This window comes from Molossus molossus, unplaced genomic scaffold (assembly GCF_014108415.1).
Source record: "Molossus molossus isolate mMolMol1 unplaced genomic scaffold, mMolMol1.p scaffold_m16_p_19, whole genome shotgun sequence".
Lineage (NCBI taxonomy): Eukaryota > Metazoa > Chordata > Mammalia > Chiroptera > Molossidae > Molossus > Molossus molossus.
In genome coordinates, this window is record NW_023425354.1 from 50,253,972 (window position 1) to 50,266,108 (window position 12,137).

The following is a 12,137-nucleotide window of genomic DNA, read 5'->3' on the forward strand; positions in this document are numbered from 1 at the left end:
CTTTCAGCATCCAGAGGAGGGCAAGACCACTTGCAGCCAGGGAGGCCTCCCAGACGATCCAGCGTTTGCCTGGCGGCAGGAATGGAAAGAAGGGCTTCCCCAGAGCAGAGGGACATCGAGGAAGACGTAGAATAAGCCTGGGGGGCTGACGAGGCGTGGGGAGAAGGGGAGAAGGTGGAAGCCGATTCCAAAGGGAACAAGACAACTAGGACTAGTGACCCAGGCAGAACGAGCTGTGGTGGCAGCCCGTCGGGGAGGGTGTGGTGGAGTCTGCCGGCCACATACCTAAGTTCACAGTGATCGGTGGGCAATGGGGCTAGTCCGCCCCTTGGCACGGAGAGCTGAAGCACCTGTATGGAGGAGGGTACCATCCTCTGGGTCGGTTCAGAGTTCAGAAGGAAAGGATGAAGGGCTGATCTTTGAGGCATGTTCTTACTTCCGCGGCGGGAGAATAAATTCTCCTCGATCCTCCTCAGACCCACTCCACCAACCTCCGGCGCTCTCTGTCAGGGCACGCAGTCCCGGGACCCCTCCCCAGGACTCTGCAGGGCGAGAACCAGCTCCTCGTTCTCTTCTCCTCCAGCCCAGCCCATGCTCACACTCAGGGCTACGCGACGGGGAAGCAATGAACCAGTCACAGAAACCAAGTGAGGAGGGAGTCCTGGACCAGTGTCTGCGTGAGAGACCGGACGAGAGGCTCACGATTGACGGAGAGGATGTCTCCCTGCTGAGCTCAGAAACAGGTATGCATGGGAGTCCGATCTTCACACAAGGGGCTGCGAGCGTGACACATGGGAGGGAGGTGGGATGTTAACACGGAGGCCGGTATAGAAGAAAGCAAGGAAGCGGAAACGGGGCGGGTGGGGCTGGCTGGGCCATGGCTCCTGTGCGGTGACGAGCAGTCAGTTTCTCAATTCAGACTCTCAGAGAATCAGGCAGTACACAGCAGTGCGCCAGGTGAGAGCCAGTCTGAAAACAGGAACTGGACTGGGAGGTGTGCGCATCACTGAGTCTACGGGCGAGCAACTGAGGAAAGGATCCAACCTTCCATCAAGTGCACAGACAGCCAAGGCCAGTGACAGACTATACATAAACACATATGCACATATACACATATGTACCTATACACATATGTACCTATACACACATACACATATACACATATATATTGTCTGGGCCTATGCGACGTCTACAGACACCGCCTCGACCAAGAACGAGTAAAGACAGGTGGGAAAGCATGTGGCACGTGGGTAAACATGTGCCATCCCGAAGGCTCAGAGGAAGAGCACATCTCAGGAAATATGCACATATATGTCGGGAAACTGCTAGAATGCAAGAAACGTGGTGAGCTCTTCAAAAGAGGAACAGAAATTCATCAGGGAAAAAACAGCCAACGCAGAACGAAGAAAACGGATGAGATAAGGATTAGAGAAAAACCGCTCATTTAAATCCACATTAGCGGCCGTGGAAAAAAACAACAACACTGTAAGAAGTTAATCCAATAAAGTGCAGGGTAAACTTAAAAGAAGTTCCCTCCATTGCAAAGTAAAGAAGGCACAGAAATAAAGAAGCAATGTTATGATTAAGAAGTGTTCCATTAGAAAAGACCAGAATAGACTACAATTAATAATCAATAACAAGAGGAATAAAAGATCATTTAAAAAGCATGCAGGAAAACAGGCCAAGAGAAAAGCTACCCAGGAAATCAGTTGTTTTTTTTTTTTTTTTATCCTCACCCGAGGATATTTTTCCATTTTTTGTACAGATAGAGTGGGAGGGAGAGAGAGGAAGGGAGAGAGAGACAGAAACATCGACGTGAAGGGACACATCGAGTGGTTGCCACCCGCACGACCAACCAGGGCCGGGGACAAACTGCAACCGAAGTATATGCCCTTAGCGGGAACCGAACCCGGGTCTCTCCGGACCGCAGGCCGATGCTCCAACCGCTGAGCCAAACTGGCCAGGGCGAAATCAGTTTTTTTGCTCATGCTTACCGGGGCCTGGCATCGCCCCTCTGAAAGTGCTGGGAGGGAAACCCCACCGAGGTCCAAGTGCTGTGGGCATGGGCATTGTTTCATTCTTTACCAAGGGTGTTCGATTACCATTTGCTGAATGGTGGAGCAAACTGAACTGCACATGTGAGTGTCCGTCTGAAAAGTTTGACATCTAAGACATGCATATCCAGCCCCGTCCATCAATATTTCACGTGCAGGAAACAGGAAGTTTCTCTTAGTCATGCAAGTGAGGGTCTCACCCACTTGCTCTCCAGGCACCAAGACAGAAAGCAAAATTGGGAAGACAACCGTGGGAAGTGGCCCTACAAATGCACCTGTGACTGATTTCTACTCGGTGCAGACCCTGACTTAGAAATCCAGCAAGCTGTGTGCCACCTGGTGGTTTTCCAGCTCGGGGGTGAAGGCTGGGGCCCTAGCATTTCCTCCTCACCCTGGAACCAGACATGTTTCTCCTGCAACATCCTTCAAGGCCGGTGCCGATGGAGCCTCTGGCCGCGTGTGGGGAGCACTCACAACTGACGTTGACTTTTGCATCCAAGCACATGCCAACAATGGGGGAACCACTGAGGTTTCGGGGACTCTGTGTGGGAGAATCACCAAACAAAAGGTCTTGGTTCCCTCCCCCCACCCAAGCAACACCACCCTGTGCAAAACACCACAGTGGCCATTTCTGTTGCCTGGGAACTTGAATGATTTTCGGCATACTTAAAACTTGTTTTAAATGCATCAAGCCCCACCCCCCTCCCAAATCAGTAAAGACTAACAAACCACCCAATGACCAATGCTTTCTGTCATCAAAACCCTCTTTTATTTCATCTTCTAAGTCTTGGTCCAACTTTAGAAATCAGACTACACGGCATGATCTTAACCATGGAAAATAATGCTGTCCCCACCCCAAACGAAGAGCGAAGGAAACCCACAAAAATGTTCACAAAGGTTATCTTTGTATTGCGGGAGGCCTCTGGCTGCTTTAATTACACTATTAATTTTATTACATTTAAATTTTTTATTAAAAAAATAAAATTAATTTTTAAAAATGTGTCTATTATGTTTTACAATTAGAAAACCACTGCTCTCCCCTCTCCAAATCAGCATATACAATTCCAAATACATCATACGATCCCAATTATGCAGACAAATACACACAGTAAAAAAGGGGAAAGAATACAAAATATTTTTTATTTCTGCTTTTCTGTATTTTCCAAGTTTTCTATGATGAGCATATTAATGTTAATGCATTTAAAAAAATCTTTATTCCATCATGAGCTAATGTATGAACATAGCCTTATTTAAAATATTTAGATACTGTTTGCTAATAAAATCCTCCTTGACATATCCCGACTCACTTGCCATCCCCTAAAATGAACATTTTTATCAGATCAGAATTCATTATATGATGTTTCAAATGGCAGGAAGACTTGGGGGGCATTTTTAAGAAAATGAACTGAATTATGATAACATGAGCAACAGTGAAGAACATTCTCAAAATTAGTGATGGAAGGGAGCTGAGAGATTGTTGGATCCCATGTTGCCATTTTACAGACTGGGAAACTAAGGCCCAGAACACCAAGTCTCCCCAGTCCCAAAGCAGAGGCCCCTCCTCTCTCTCTCCGGCTGCCCTAAACCTTGGTGCTGGTGTTGCCAGATGGCACGGCAGGAGCCAGAGCCCCACCTAGGACGGCTGCTGGGCTGACCCCACCACTGTTCTGTGCAAGGTGACCCCATCCGTCAGGTCTGGCTCTCTGTTCAGCTCCAGCGACTTCCCATGTTTGTGGCCAGTGAGCCCCGTGGAGGGAGGGGGACCAGAGAGGAAACATCTGTGCACACAGAGGAGTGAAGTCATAAATGCACTTGATTTTTCCTTTGGCAAATCCTCTTCTGCCTATTTTTTTCCACTCATTGAAATGCAAAACTCCAACAAGGGGGCCTGGAAGAGTCCAGAAACTCCTAAAAACCACAGCTCCCACCCTGTGACAGGGACTCCTGAAACAAGGTGTGCATGGATGCAGGGGGATGTGGGCACGGAAAAAAACTGAAGCCACAGGCCCCCAAACCAATTGAATGCCCACAGACATCCATTTGCGTGTCCCCACACCCAGCTTCTAGAACCTCAGGCAAGTCATGTCACCTCTTGGAACCCATATTTTTTTCTTTTCTGCATGTAGAAATGGAAATTCCACCACTTACTTTACTGAATTCTTGTAAAGAGTTGAGGGCCAAAACCACGGTGGATACTCGGTCACATTAGCCTTGCCCCATACTTCCTGCCCCCATTACATCACCGAGCAACCTCTGAGGAATGTCACCAACACTGAGCGGTTCGGGCTGTGCTGCCGGACTTCCCAGCAGCCCAGGCTCACCCCTCAGGATGACACACTCCAACTTTTCTGACACAGACCACGCTCACTGCAGGAGCAAGAGAAAGGGCGTGCGAATGAAATGACGACGTTCAGCGGACAAGGCTGGAATGAGAGAACCCCGAACCGAGGACACCCACGTCCACAGGGGCCGCTGGAAAGCAGGCGACCCCCACAAACCAGACCAAGGCCAACACGGCCCTGGACAAGAAACGCAAACCCACCGAAACAAGGCCCTGGCTGCCTTCATCTGAAGGGTTGCCATCACCAAGGACACCCCAGAGAACACCCCTCCACACTGCAAGCTCCCCAGAATGAGACCGGCTAGGTGACAGGAAGGACAGAGGTCAGGTGTCTCTCTTCCTCCACTGCACACGGAACAGGCGACCCCACGGCCTGTCCTTCACCGCCAGGCTGGTGAGCTGTGCCGAGTCGCTGCCTGTGGTGGGCCAGCCTCCCGTACATTCCGTAGCGTATCGGACCCTTATGAGAACATCAGGAGAGAGGTGTTCCTATTTCATAGCTGAATAAACCAAGGTCTTACAACTAACAAGACCCAGAAGCACTGAACGCGGTGTCCTGTGTCCAAGGCTAGAGCGATCCCTCCTCGGCCATCCCCACTGTGCCTGGGGCTCCTCTGTCCGGAGGCAAGTCCTCCCGGGAGCAGCGCTCGGCCAGCCCCTACTGATCGGTTTCACAGGAGAAGGTAACAGCTGACTGCCGGTGGGAGCCTCGTTAACCGCAGGCAGGGAAGCGCCCGGATTAGCATTTGCACAGCCAAGAGCCCTGACCCCCGACCATGGGAGAAATGACATCTGAAAAGAAAGTCAAGTGAGCGCCACAAGCGGAGGGTGAGCTAGCAGAGCTCGGAGCCGGGGCAGCAGCCCCCCCCCCCCCCATCCACATGGAGCATGAAGACAAGGCAGCATCGAAGCTCCGCTCCCGTCTAGGCTGAAATCCAGAAGCTTGGGACAGGCACCCGCCGGGACAGGAACCCGCCTTGCTCTGCCCAGGGCCCAGGCACCTCACTTCTTGCTGTCCCCTGGGTGATGCAGCCCCTAGCCAGCCTGCCGCCCTCCCTTGCCGGCTGGTCCGCTCCTCACCCCGACAGCTGCAATGGTTTGGGTGGTCCGTGATAAGCAGTCCTCACTCTGTTGTCTGAGCTCCCCAAGTTCCAGACACAGAAAACATACCCAGTAAGTATCTGATAAACAGATGGAATTACTCTAGTCTCTGGCTAGGATTGGTCAGCCCACTTAGGAAGAAGGTTTCTTACTTCCCTGGGCACCCAGGTGAGGGGAGTGACAGCAAGAAGGCAGAGGGAGAAGCACTGCCCATGTGTTTATCTAGGTTACATGGGGGAGGGGGTCTAACACACTGAAATGCCTTCAGAGGCCCCCAAATCACAAATGATCAGAATGAGGTGGTCATTAATGGCTTGGTCAGGGTCTCTGAAAAAGCCTCTCATGGGCCTAGAGGCCTGCAAGCAAATGCATTTGGGAAAAAATGGACCCTTTGGCTTGCTTAGACTGTCCACTGAAGTGATCAAAGCCATCAGCCAGAAGGAAAGTGGACAGAGCCAAGTGACCGTCTATGACGACAGCAGTCTGGGCTATCTATCAGTGCTAGACCTGAAATGTTCACGTGTGCTTGGCTTTTACCCATATGGTTTTAAATGTTTTATTGATTGGTTTTAGAGAGAGGAAAGGAGAGAAACACTGGTTTGTTGTTGCACTTACTAATGCATTCATTGGTTGATTCTTATATGTGCCTTGACCCAGGATCGAACGCGCAACCTTTGTGTATAGGAACGATGCCCTGACCACTGAGCGACCCAGCCAGGGCTTCGCCATATGTTTTTAAAGAACTGGCATATTTTTTTCACCTAAGGACAACCAGCCCATGAACGCCTGGTCATCTTTGATAAGCTTGAGCCACTGACTTGACCTCTCAACGTGACTCAACTCCCTGACCTTGTTTGCTAGTCACACACCACTTCTCCCACGGGAAGCCAGCTGGTGATCATCCCTCAGGAGAGCTGAAGGCCCCCTACAAGGCTGGTCCCCACTGTGGCACTAGTGGCACCCACAGGTGGAAGGGTTGAACGGGCCGTGACTGGACAAAAGGGACTGGGCTTGGCTGAGATCCCATAGCTGGCAAGACTCCTCCAGCCCTCAAAGCTCGCGGGAACTCTGCCAGGAGGGTGTGGGGTGGAACCCTTAACCCCTTCTCTCAGGCTAGGGATCCCCGCCTTTCCTCCCGTCTGGGCCTTAAAGGGACGGAGAGCAGACACCACCAGGTGCAGGCGTCCTTTCTGTGCTCGGCTCTTTCTGTGGTACCAGAAGGGCCATCACAGCCGACTGCTGGGCCCTCCCTCCAGCTTCTGAATCAGCGTTTCGAACGGGTGCCCAGTGTGGCTGCTGGGTCAGGAATCACACTTGGGAACCACTGACTTCGAGAGGGGAAAAATGAGTGTCTTCTACCTCCGTCTCAGAAGAGTAATCTTTAGGACACTGATACATTCGCTTTCAGAAAGAAACAGACTCTTCAACATCTTGAAAAACATGGCCCTCTGAACTTCCCTCTTTTCATAGACATGCACACAAGAAAGATTTCACATTTCCCTAAATATAAAACATCACAGATCAATGAATAACAGTAACTGTTTCATTATCGGTTTCCGTGCTGAGACGGCAGAGCTGGGTGGGGACTGGGGCAAACTGGAAAACTCATCACCGGCATATTGTTGCCATTCAGTGTTGCCAAGGCTACCCATTTTGCGAGAAAAGCTGGAAATCTGAATGTTTAATGTGAAATCTGCTGACTTTTAGATGTTGGAAACCAACTAAAAATTTTCTAAATGTAACTGTGGGCAAAAACAAAAACAAACATACAACCAAAATCCCACAGTTTTACTCTTCATTTTGCCCAATGGCCACCACTGTGCATCTGTAGGTTATAACTGTTGGGTCCCTGCCTAAGCAGTCATTTGAAGAGAGAGCTCCCTAGTTTTAAAGACTCGAATACCACCATTCTAGACAGAAAGCATGAATTAGCACTTCCACACTATACTAACCACCTTTTGCTAAGACCTCTTTACTACCGACATCACCACCTGGTGGGTGCAGCTGGATGCCAGCCTCTAGGGTGTCACTGCACACATTCCGAGGGCTGCAAATGTGTGGCTGACTCCCTCTCACCCCAGAGCAGGGCACCCCAACCTGGGCCTAACCTTCCTTGGAGTGGAAGCACAGGACAAGGTTTCTAGGGCAGAAGGGACCCTGAAAAAAATCTGTCCTACTCTGTCTGTGGAAAAGTGGTGTCCGATTGTGCGGAAGCTGAATGAAACAGTGTAGGGAGAGCCCGGCCAGTGTGGCTCAGTGGATTGAGCATCGTCGCATGGACTGAGACATTCTGGTTGGATTCCTGGTCAGGGCACATGCCTGGGTTGTGAACTCGATCCCCAGTAGGGACCATGCAGAAGACAGCTGATCAACGTGAGACACATTGATGTTTCTCTCTCTCTAGAAAATCAATAAAAACATACTTAAAAAAAAAAAAAACAGCGTAGGGAATAAACAGCATGCAACCAGCTGGAGACAGAGGCCTAGAAGGTGGTCCAAGGCACCGCCATGCACCGAGCACTCTGAGAGACACACAGGGATTTGGAGGCCGAGGAGAAAGTGAGCCAGGCACAGCAGCCTCGGGGAGGGTACATGCACGTCCACAGGTTCTTAAGGGAAGGGACACAGTTGCCACAATGGGCAGACTACCAGAGGGTAGCAAGATGTAACAGCTGCAGGCCAGCCCCTTGGAACATGGCTGGTGGGAAGGAAGGTTGGCTTGCCCCTCCCAGGAGGAGTGTGGAACCCAAACCTGCAGGGCTCCAGGGCGTGGGAGTGTGTGTCCCGGGGCTTCTGAAAAGAATGAAGGGTGAGCAGGGTTGTGGCTGCGAGAATCACAGGCCTCCTTCTCAATCTGCCCACAGGGAGCTCTCCCCCTGCCCTCAGGCCCTGGGAGAGGGGCGGCCACCTCGGGTCCCCAGGCCTCACGCTTTCTAGCTGGCCTGCCTGTCCCTGTCTGTGTTGCATCCATCAGCTTCTCAGAATGAGGATTGTGAGGGGCTCCCCCACTGGGGACCTGCCGTCTCCTCCCAGGCTTTCCTTGGGGACCCTGCCTTCTCCTCCCAGGCTTTCGTTGGGGACCCTGCCGTCTCCTCCCAGGCTTTCGTTGGGGACCCTGCCTTCTCCTCCCAGACTTTCGTTGGGGACCCTGCCTTCTCCTCCCAGGCTTTCCTTGGGGACCCTGCCTTCTCCTCCCAGACTTTCGTTGGGGACCCTGCCTTCTCCTCCCAGGCTTTCCTTGGGGACCCTGCCTTCTCCTCCCAGGCTTTCCTTGGGGACCCTGCCTTCTCCTCCCAGACTTTCCTTGGGAAGGGAATCCACAGCCCCTGCTGCAGGACAGAGTCCAGGTTCATTGGTCACCACTCAGCCTGCAGTTTTCATACGTTTGTTTTGAAAGTTGGACGCACAAGAAAGAGCACATTTTACTCCTCAACCCAACACACACACAAAGCGAACTGTTCATGTCACAGTACCCGCCTCACCACGTGCAGGGCACTGGGGACCTTCCCATGCTCATTCCGTGCCGGCTACCACGAATCGCATACGTGATGTGGTTCGTGCCTCGAGGCTCCAAACGCACTGCCTGACGGGTCAGGGTCTCCGTTTCCAGACCCCCTCTGACCGCCCTGTCCAGGAACCGGAAGCCCCAGACGGCAGCCCTCACTCGCCTTCCTCGGCCTGCCCAGGCACAGGTGGCCGGCCGGCCCTGCACACTCCACGCACCACTTGGGTTATAATCACACACGCTTTCTCTTTTCAGGAACGGGGACCCAGTCTTTGGATACACTGCACTTAAGACATTTGTCATATGAGGTTACAGCCGAGAAAGCCTGGACAAGTCTTTTCACAACCATAAAACTACACTGTGCTTGGCAACACGCCAAGAAAGCCAATCTCTGGAGAACTCCTCCGCCCCTCCGGCACCCCGCCTGTCACAGGGATGAGCTCGTGTGGATGCCTAGGGCTTCAGACCGTCCTGTCCTCAGACGCAACACCCCTCAGGGCCCAAATGATGTCCTGACAGGTTCACCCAGGCGTGACCTGACCCCCTCCCCCAACGTGCTGGGGAAATGGAGCCTCAGAGAAGTGACTCGGTTGTCACCCAGGAAGTGGCTGAATCCACACAAACCCCAGTTTTCGAGGCTCTACTTGCACGCTCTTTCCTGAATCCTCAATGGCTTCTCACCCTGTTTTAGAAGCCTGTGTTCATTACGTGCCCCCAACTTGCGACATGAGAAGGGAACACCCGAGTGTGCTGCCCTTTCTGCAGCCCGTGACTCTGGTGTGTGCCCCCGCAAGCTGCCCCGGCCCCCCACGGAACACACACACACACAGCACACACGCGTGAACCCGAAGATCCCTGTGGACCCGATCCCCGCTCTCTTCCTCTCTGACCGGCTATATGACATCCAGCAGCGCGTGGCACCTCTCTGGCTTTCTCCCTTACCTACTGCCCAACAGAGCTGAACCTGCCGACTCCCAAGGGCCCCTCCAGGCTTCTCCTGAGAACTCTGCCCACACCATGTGGAACATTTGGCCCCGACAGGGACTGGTCACACTCAGGAATTAAGAAAGCGCAAGGCAGGAGGAGGTGAAGATCCAGAAGAGGGTACTGAGACAAGTCAATAAAAAGCAAGAAAAACTCACTCTGCACTCAGCTCACCTTAGACACCACCCCCACCGGAGCGGCTTGCTCTTCTTTCCAGTGCTGGGGTCCCGGGTCCCCGTGCAGCCCAGACTCACTGAAGGAATGAGGACGGGGTGTGTGGGGGAACAGAGGTCCCTGGAAGCCGAGTCCAGCCCCTGCTCAGCAGGCGGCTGTCCAGGGAAGGCTTTCCCTGCACACAGGGGCCGGCCCTCCTCGCACCTGCTCCAATGAGCGTCCAGCACCTGCCCTGAAGATCACAGCAGGGCTGCCTGTTGCGACTCACCTCAGCCCCGCCGTCCCTCCTCCTGCCAGTCTGACATGCTGGTCATTTTCTGCCACCGTCTCCACATCCGCTGCTTCCCCGGGGCATCAGCTAATTCACTGTGCAAAGCAGTATTTATATATAGAAAAGTTGCAGCCAAGCAGGTTAGCATTAAAATAGAGATGGCGTTGCCACGGCAACCAAACAAATGATATTCAAAATGAAAGCAAAATATGCTGCAATTGGGAAAGCATGTCCACAGCCTTCCAGAGCAGCTGCGCCCAGTCCCCCAGGGCGGGTGGGATGGCCTCTGGAGAAGGGACCTTCCCTTCCATAACCTCCTCCTCCCCATTAAGTCACCGCTCTGGTTTCAGCTGTGGCCATGGCCCCTGCACAAATTCCTTCCTAAAGCCAACTTTTGCCCGAAGCAGCCCCGAGGCCAAGACACTGAGGGAATATAATGAGCTTGGCCAGGTACATCCATTTGCAAGATCTGCACTCCTCAAGCCCAGCGGGAAGCAGCCTACGGCCCTGCTGCTGTTACTGAGAGGCTTCGGACGCAAGGTGGCTTCCGCCACTGCCCTGCACAGCAGTCTCCAGGCACCAGTGAGCTGAGCGGCACTCGGTCGACTGCGTCACCTTTCTGAGCCTACACCTAAACGTAAGAGTGGGACGGGGGGTGGAAAAGTGGTCTCGTGCCCCCCACCTCTCTCGGTCACCCCCTTTTCTACTTTCCTCATTTCCCGAGTCCCTGGCACACGCCTTCCTTAGCCCTGCCACACAAGCCCTGTCCCGCACAGCAGCGCCTGCTTCCCGTTCAACACAGCCAGCACCCAGCATGTTCACAGCCGACAGGTGACAAGGGCTGGATTCCAGTGTTCAAGGGCCGACCCAGAGGCTAGGGCCTTGGACAACTCTGAGCCCTTCTGAGACTCATTTACACGATTTGGACGCAGACATGAGCCCCAGAGCCACCGGCTGCTGGTGGCAGTGCCGAATGGCACAGCGCTCTGGAGAGCAGACAGGCAGTTCCCCGTCCAGTTCAACATACACTTACCACGGGGCCAGCCGTCCCATACCTCGCGCTCGCCCGGGACAAACCAGAACGTGTGTCTTATACACGAAGTCTTCTACACGAATGGTCAGAGCAGCTTTAACAAATAATAATAATCATCCCCAACTGGAAACAACCCAAAAGATCGTCAATAGGAACCGATGAACAAATGGTGGTACCTCCACACCATGAAATACTGCTCACCAATCCGAAGGAGCAAACTACTGATACGTGCAACAACCTCCACACCGCACGGATAGTATGTTGAGAAGCCAGTCTCAAAGGTTACACTGTATCATTCCATTTATACCACCTTCTCAAGAAGACAAAACGTTAGGGGGTAGGGACGGACGAGCAGGAGGAGCTGGTTGGAGGGTGTGAGTGCAGAGGGAGAGCATGGGCAGGACTTTACTGTACGACAATATAAAACTCAAAGTATATGCTACTTTCACCTTGAAAAAGAAAAAAAAGAGAAAATCACAGGTGATGACACCACGTCCCCATAGGATTCTTCAGATCAAAAGTGGGGTCCTCACACCTAAACTGTAAAGCTCCGAGAACTGTTATTAGTTCCACTGCTAATTACAAAGATGCCCAGCTGGTTGCAGAACAGTGGTTTCCAGCTGGGGCCCAGCCTCCTCAGCATCACCTGAGAGTTTGTTCGAACGTGTGAACGC

General features: G+C 52.6%; 1 protein-coding gene across 3 annotated transcripts in view; it reads right to left on the reverse strand.

Moving 5' to 3' along the window:
• The window catches only part of GAS7 (growth arrest specific 7), a 188,958-nt gene that overhangs the window by 99,920 nt on the left and 76,901 nt on the right, over nt 1-12,137 (reverse strand). The window contains exon 1 of one of the 3 annotated variants that reach the window (XM_036267946.1): nt 10,428-10,525. The exons of 1 other annotated variant lie outside the window; for it this stretch is intronic. The gene's annotated coding sequence lies outside the window, so the exon portion shown is untranslated. Of the gene's footprint in view, nt 1-10,159; nt 10,188-10,427; nt 10,526-12,137 lie in introns of those variants that run through there. One more of the 3 variants, XM_036267948.1, reaches the window with a different exon arrangement.